This window comes from Chlorocebus sabaeus, chromosome 8 (genome assembly GCF_047675955.1).
Source record: "Chlorocebus sabaeus isolate Y175 chromosome 8, mChlSab1.0.hap1, whole genome shotgun sequence".
NCBI lineage: Eukaryota > Metazoa > Chordata > Mammalia > Primates > Cercopithecidae > Chlorocebus > Chlorocebus sabaeus.
Window position 1 is genome coordinate 97709187 of NC_132911.1, and position 7615 is coordinate 97716801.

Sequence of the window (7615 nt, forward strand, 5' to 3'; positions counted from 1 at the left end):
GTATTTTTAGTAGAGATGGGGTTTCTCCATGTTGGTTGTTGGTGAGGCTGGTCTTGAACTCCTGACCTCAGGTGATCCGCCTGCCTCGGCCTCCCAAACTGTTGGGATTACAGGTGTGAGCCACTGCGCCTGGCCTATCCTCATGGATTTATCTACCTTTGATCTTTGATGCTGATGACCTTCGGATGGGGTTTGTGCATTGGCGTCTTTTTTTGTTGATGTTGATGTTATTGCTTTCTGTTTGTTAGTTTTTCTTTTAACAGTCAGGCCTGTCTTCTGCAGGTCTGCTGGAGGTCCACTCCAGACCCTGTTTGCCTGGGTATCACCAGCAGAGGCTGCAGAACAGCAAAGATTGCTACCTGCTCCTTCCTCTGGAAGCTTTGTCCTAGAGGGGCACCCACCAGATGCTAGCCAGATTTCTCCTCTATGAGGCATCTGTCAACCTCTGCTGGGAGATGTCTCCCAGTCAGGAGGTGCAGGAGTCAGGGACCCACTTGAGGACTCAGTCTGTCCCTTAGCAGAGCTCAAGCACTGTCCTAGGAGATCCGCTGCTCTCTTTGGAGCTGGCAGACAGGAATGTTTAAGTTTGCTGAAGCTGTGCCCACAGTCACCCCTTCCCCCAGGTGCTCTGTTCCAAGGATATGGGAGTTTTATCTATAGGCCCCCGACTGGGGCTGCTGCCTGTCTTTCAGAGATGTCTGGTCTAGAGAGGAGGAATCTAGAGAGGCAGTCTGGCTGCAGCGGCTTTGGTGCACTGTGGTGGGTTCCAGTTTGAACTTCCCAGCAGCTTTGTTTACACAGTGAGGGGAAAACTGCCTCCTGAAGCCTCAGTAATGGCAGACGCCCCTCCCCAACCAAGCTTCAGCTTCCCAGGTGGACTTCAGACTGTGGTGCTGGCAGCTAGAATTTCAAGCCAGTGGATCTTAGCTTGCTGGGCTGCATGGGGGTGGGATCCACTGATCAAGACCACTTGGTTCCCTGGCTTCAGCCCCCTTTCCAGGGGAGTGAATGGTTCTGTCTCTCTTGGGTTTCAAGCGCCACTGGGGTACAAAAAAAAAACCTTCTGCAGCTAGCTCAGTGTCTGCCCAAATGGCCCCCCAGTTTTGTGCTTAAAACCCAGGGCCCTGGTAGTGTAGGCATCTGAGGGAGTCTCCTGGTCTGTGGGTTGCGAAAACCATGGGAAAAGCATAGTATCTGGGCCGGATAGCACTGTCCCTCACGGCACAGTCCCTCAAGGCTTCCCTTGGCTAGGGGGGGGAGTTCCCCAACCCCCTGCACTTCCCAGGTGAGGCAGTGCCCCACCTGCTTCTGCTTGCCCACCGTGGGATGCACCCACTGTCTAACCAGTCCCAGTGGGATGAGCCGGGTACCTCAGTTGGAAATGCAGAAATCACTCACCTTCTGCATTGGTCTCACTGGGAGTAGCAGACTGGAACTGTTCTTATTTGCTCATCTTGCCAGCACCCCCTACCAACATTTTTTTTTTTTTTTTTTTTTTTGAGACAGAGTCTCACTCTGTCACCCAAGCTGGAGTGCAGTGGTGCCATCTCGGCTGCAACCTCCACCTCCTGAGTTCAAGTGATTTTCCTGCCTTAGCCTCTTAAGTTGCTGGGACTAAAGGTGCCCGCCACCACACCTGGCTAGTTTTTGTGTTTTTTTTTTTTTTTTTTGAAACAGTCTCACTCTGTCGCCCAGGCTAGAGTGCAGTGGCATGATCTTGGCTCACTGCAACCTCTGCCTCCCGGGTTCAAGCAATTCTCCTGCCTCAGCCTCCTGAGTATATAGGACTAAAGGCATGTGCCACCATGCCCAGCTAATATTTTGTATTTTTAGTAGAGACAGGGTTTCACTGTGTTAGCCAGGATGGTCTCGATCTCCTGACCTTGTCACTGCCCGCCTCGGCCTCCCAAAGTGCTGGTGTTACAGGCATGAGCCACCATACCCAGCTAATTTTTGTATTTTTACAAAATAACCCTTTTACACAGGGTTTCACCATGTTGGCCAGGCTGGTCTCAAACTCCTGACCTCAAATGATCCACTCACCTCAGCCTCCCAAAGTGTTGGGATTACAGGCATGAGCCACTGCACCTGCCCTAACTGCAGCATTTTTAAGATATGGGATACACATGCACATCTGGTTTATTTGCTATGTGATCTGTATTTCTCTTTTGACTGCTACTTTAAAACTCTTTTTGAATTAAACCCTTATGGTACAGCTTTGTATTCCTTATTACTGTATTATTAGAAAATTGCTTTGCATACAAATGCTTAATTTTAAATGGGTGATAATAAGTAGGATGTATTCTGCTGCCGTAATATGTAGATTATGAAGAGGTTGGCACATGATTGGGCTGAGGTGGTAAAGAAAGTACTTGAAATAGTCAAAGGAAAAGATTTCATTTTTCTCAATTTAACCTGCTCACAGAAGGGCAATAAGAGCCTCATTATCTCATTTGAACAGGACCTGTGGAGTCACAGCCTGCATGGTCCAGTCTCAGGATGGCTCATATTGGAAGAAGCACTGCTCAAACAGGCGTTTCAGTTTTACTCAGAGCAATAAAAATTTGAAAGGCTGTCAGTCATAATTCACGGTTAATATTTAAATCCTCTGCTTTGGCCGGGTGTGGTGGCTCACGCTTGTAATCCCAGCACTTTGGGAGGCCGAGGTAGGCAGATCACCTGAGGTTGGGGGTTCAAGACCAGCCTCGCCAACATGGTGAAACCCCGTTTGTACTAAAAATACAAAAATTAGCCAGGCATGGTGGCGCACACCTGTAATCCCAGCTACTTGGGAGGCTGAGGCAGGAAAATCACTTGAACCTAGAAGGTGGAAGTTGCAGTAAGCCGAGATAGTGCCATTGCATTCCAGCCCAGATGACAGAGTGAGACTCATCTCAAAAAAAAAAAAAAAGGAAAAGAAAAGAAAATCCTCTGCTGGAAACACTTCTGCAGCACCTTCTAAATGCCAGGGCCTTGCCCTCTCCCACCCTCTCACTTCTGCTTCTCCTTCGGCTATGCCCTCTCTGGTGCATCTGATCTGACATGCACACCCCTCCCTCCCTTCTCTTCCACGTTTCTGCAGTTGGCAGTATAGGTAATGGAGGAAGATCACAACACCCAAGTGATTTTTATCCAGATGTATTTCAGTCACATTAAATTTATGAGGTTTCAGATTTTATCTTACTGTTTGTTTGTGGTGTGTGTGTTTAAAAATTAGTGTTTGTAAAAGAATTCTTGTGGAAGTGTGCTATTTTCCTAGCAAGTTATCTTCTTTCTATGGACAGTGGCTGTATTTTCCTCGCCAATGCCCCCTCGCTCTGTTCCTCCTCCGCATGTGAGTTTGATCATTGCGCATTATGGTTTTCTCTAGCACGTTTATTGGTAATGCATCCCTTTTTGAGAAAGAGGCCAGCCACTCACCTCCCATGTCCAGCTCCCCAGCCTGGTCTACTGGCAGCAACACACAGACCCTCATGAAGGCACGGTGACAGCTGCTTCCTGACTTTGTTGTGGATGCTGCAGGGCTTGTTCTGAGGTCACTGAATTTGTGGTTTTCTGTTTGTTTCTTTTGAGACGGAATCTCGGAATCTCGCTCAGTCACCCAGGCTGGAGTGCAGTGGTGTGATCTTGGCTCATTGCAATCTCCGCCTCCCAGGTTCAAGCAATTCTCGAGACTCAGCTTCCCAAGTAGCTAGGATTACAGGCAAGCGCGACCACGCCCGGCTAATCTTTGTATTCTTTTTCTTTTTTTGAGATGGAGTCCCACTCTGTTGCCTAGGCTGGTGTGTAGTGGTGTTGTCTCGGCTCACTGCAACCTCCACTCCCCGGGTTCCAGTGATTCTCCTGCCTCAGGCTTCTGGGTAGCTGGGATTACAGGTGTACATGACCACGCCCAGATAATTTTTGTATTTTTAGTAGAGATGGAGTTTCACCATGTTGGCTAGGCTGGTCTCAAACTCCTAACCTCAGGTGATCCACCCGCCTCGGCCTCCCAAAGTGCTGGGATTTCAGGTGTGAGCCACCGCGCCTGGCTGAGGTCACTGACTTTGAACATGGGGCGTCCTTTCTTTATATTTTGGTTTCTCTCTGGCATGGAGTAGGGACACAGTAAAGATGATCTGGCTCTGCATTTGTAGCCCAGAGGCAAAATTGCCATCCTTTTCTTTGTTGTATCAACAGCTCTCTTACAATGGCCAGGAAAGTAAGGAAGATGAAAGCTGCTTACTGTCACACAAGTTGGGTACAAAATTCCTATTTGGTCACTTTGGGAGTGACCAAACCAAGGTTGAACTTGGGAGTTCAAACCAAGTTCTCTGAGTCTGCTAACTTTGTTCTAAACCCAGTCTATTCTCCATTCAGGGTCACATTTGCCTCTGTCCCAAAGAGGAAGTCTGCCACCCTCTTGGCTCAACTAAGTTTCTTTAGGTACTGGAGAAGTTTGCCTTCTGCAGAAAGCAATGGTTTCTTTCCTTTCATGGCAAACTGAGCTCACTCTTCATTTAAATACTAAGACATTGAGCCTATGAGAAGAGGTGGCCAATGCTAGAAGGTCTCTGCCAGATTCTGCCTCCCGCATTTTAAAAATTTGGTTGTTGTTAAAACCCAGAAGGACACGAAGAGCACTTCCCACTGTCTATCCACAAAAGACACTGCACTGCTTCATTAGCATCGTGGTCATCAAACACAAACATAGCCAACCACTCCGATGATATCACAAAGTCTCAGGGCGGACAGGACAGTGGAGAGCAATTCAGCACAGCACGCCATTTTTAAATACTGTGCTCTCAGAAGTAAATATAGCCACTAAAGGGAAAACAGTATTAGGTTTAAATCGTGAGATAAAAATGTCTGTTATATAAGGTTGTAATGTTCATGCTCAGCCCTTTTCTCTCAGGACTCCTTTCCAGTTCTTTTTCACTTCAAAGGGAAGCACTGTTTAAGAAAGAGGAAGGTATGACCTCAGAAGAGAGAAGAAACAGCAACAACAGGGACCTCAGCTCCTAGAGGTCTTCACAAGTGGGTGCAGGTGAATTTGTTGCCATTTGAAGGACTCATTTCTTGACAAATTTTCTTTTTTTTCATTTTTATTACTCAAAAAAGTTTCATATTTATTTAGCTTTCTGACTCCGTGCTTGTGCCTTCAATACTTTCACAACGATTTTCTGCTCCTTGTTAAGGAAAGCACGCTTGATACTGTCACGAACACATTTAGCACACATGAAACCACCATAGGCCCTGCTGACATGTTTCTTTGTTTTGGACAATCTCATAAGAACTTTAGGTCTTACAGCACGAATCCCTTGAAGTCTGCCTGGGCACACGCCACATGCAGAATTTGGTGCTTTCCCAACCTTCTTGGCGTAAAGGTAAACAATTATATTACCAGGGGTTCAGGACAGCCTAGTTTTGTTAGAAGCCGTATTGTAGGAAAGCCCACGTCACTATGTCAAACGCTGGACCGTTCTGAGTGCCTGCAGACAATGGCCCCCAACAAATTTTATTCTAAACAATGGCTTCTGCAGAACTTGGACGGCTATAAAAGTCTCAATTGCTTGTGTTTAGCTAATCATTCAACATTTATTAAGTGTCCACATTGTACAAGGAATAGAGTTTAATTCTAAAATAAGCTTGAAACACATGACTAAAACTTCAGTTCCTAGACAAATATAACAAAATTGCACAACTTGCTACATGTTATCTGATTTACTGATTGGACCATATTTACTTTGAGTAGTGGATGAGGCTTAATAGAAAACAGCTTGATCTTTTCCCTTCCCTATCCCCTAGGTTCCCTGGCAGGGACTGGAAATAGGGGGAAAGGAAGAGGATGCCAATTTAGAGCTGAGTCGTGTACAATGCTTAGGCGTGTGCTTTTGCTTATCATCTTACAAGTTTCTGGTCAGTTCCCAAACCCATTCCCTATTCAGCGATTCCAAAGCTGCATCACATTCCCAAGCATCTTGAAAGTCTTCCTCTCACATTGCCCACCTGTTCTCAACAGATGGCTTGTCGCATACTGAGAATATTGAGGCTATCAGCTGAGAACTTCTTTACTTTCCTCCTTCCCAGCCAACAGATTGACCTGCTTTCAACCTCCCTCCTTCTCAGCAGTTTTAAGGCTCATCTCTCTACCAGTCTTACTGATCAGATCACCTTTCAGCTTCTCTGGAGTGGCATCACATCTTAAGATGGAGATTAGATTCTTTAGTCAGCCCATAGGCAAGAGTCACATATAGTCAGAATTACTCAGAAGTTTTCTTAAGTCACCCATAGCAGTAGGTCAAACATAGCTTTGGGAATACAATACTGTAAAGTAATATGCAGATGTGAGTATATCAAGTAGACAGTATTTATAGGTGTAAGGTATATATACTATATAATGTGTACTATAATATATAGCATATAATTCCAAGGAGGGATTATATTGATAAAATAAATCAAGCTAGCTTTTTGTAACACTTGAGCAAATTTATAAATATTCCTTTTTTTTTTTTTTTGAGATGGAGTCTCACTCTGTTACCCAGGCTGGAGTGCAGAGGCACCATCTCAGCTCACTACAATCTCTGCCTCCTGGTGGGTTCAAGTGATTCTCGTGCCTCAGGCTCCCGAGTAGCTGGGACTATGGGCGTGCACCACCACGCTCAGCTACTTTTTGGATTTTTTGGCAGAGATGGGGTTTCAACATGTTGTCCAGGCTGAGAATATTCTTATTTCCCATTTGGTGTCATCACCTAAGTTTTTGTGGATAACTGTGTCAGTTTCTCTGCAGTCTTTAGTTAGTTCTTCAGTTTCTTTTACAAGATTGTAGTAAATACCCACTAGTATAAACAATGCATTTCTCTTATTTGTCTGTGGTTGGGAAACTGCTAAATCATCCATACCTTCTTCAGTAGGTTTCACTAAAAGTCCTCTCTGTCTGTCTGTAGACAACCCATTGAGGGCAATTGCCCGTTGAATTTCCAGCATTATTCACATAGTTCTTTCTCTCTTTCTCTCTATCTCCCTCCTGCTCCATTAGACGATAAGACTTGGCTATGTCTAAGAGAAATCCAAAATAGCAGTGGCTTATATAAGAGATAACTTTAATTTTATTTTATAAAACAAATCCAGAATTAGGTGGTGCAGAGCTGTTTTGGTGGCTCCATGGTCACCAGGGACACAGTCTCCTTCTCCTTTTCTGTCCTGCCATCCTGGTTTGTGGCTTCCATCCTCGTGGCTACTGCAGCTCTAGCCACTGTATCCACATTCCAGTCAGCAGGAGGAAGGAAGGTGGTGTTCAGGAAAATTACCCCAAACTTGGAAATAATGCAAAAGGATGACTTCACATCCTGCCAATGTCATACTAAAGCATTGTCCAGTTCCCCTAATGGTCATCTCACTCTTGGGAAATGAACTACTCTTTTGGTACTATTGATTAGAGTTCAGACTGGAGAGTTAGATGTTAACTTAGAAGAACTGATTAGATGCAGACGAAAACCAGCAGAGATGGTTTTCTAACCTTGCAGAACATTCGTCACTTTTACATCTAACTTAGCATTGTTGTTTCAGAGTTTTTGGTGTTTTTTGTTTGTTTGTTTATTTCTAATGAACCTGCTTTGTCATCTTACTGACTTCC

General features: G+C 45.2%; 1 pseudogene; it reads right to left on the reverse strand.

Moving 5' to 3' along the window:
* Window positions 1-4113: 4113 nt before the first annotated feature.
* Window positions 4114-6966, reverse strand: LOC140712278 (large ribosomal subunit protein eL34-like; annotated as a pseudogene).
* Between the last annotated feature and the right edge of the window lie 649 nt (window positions 6967-7615).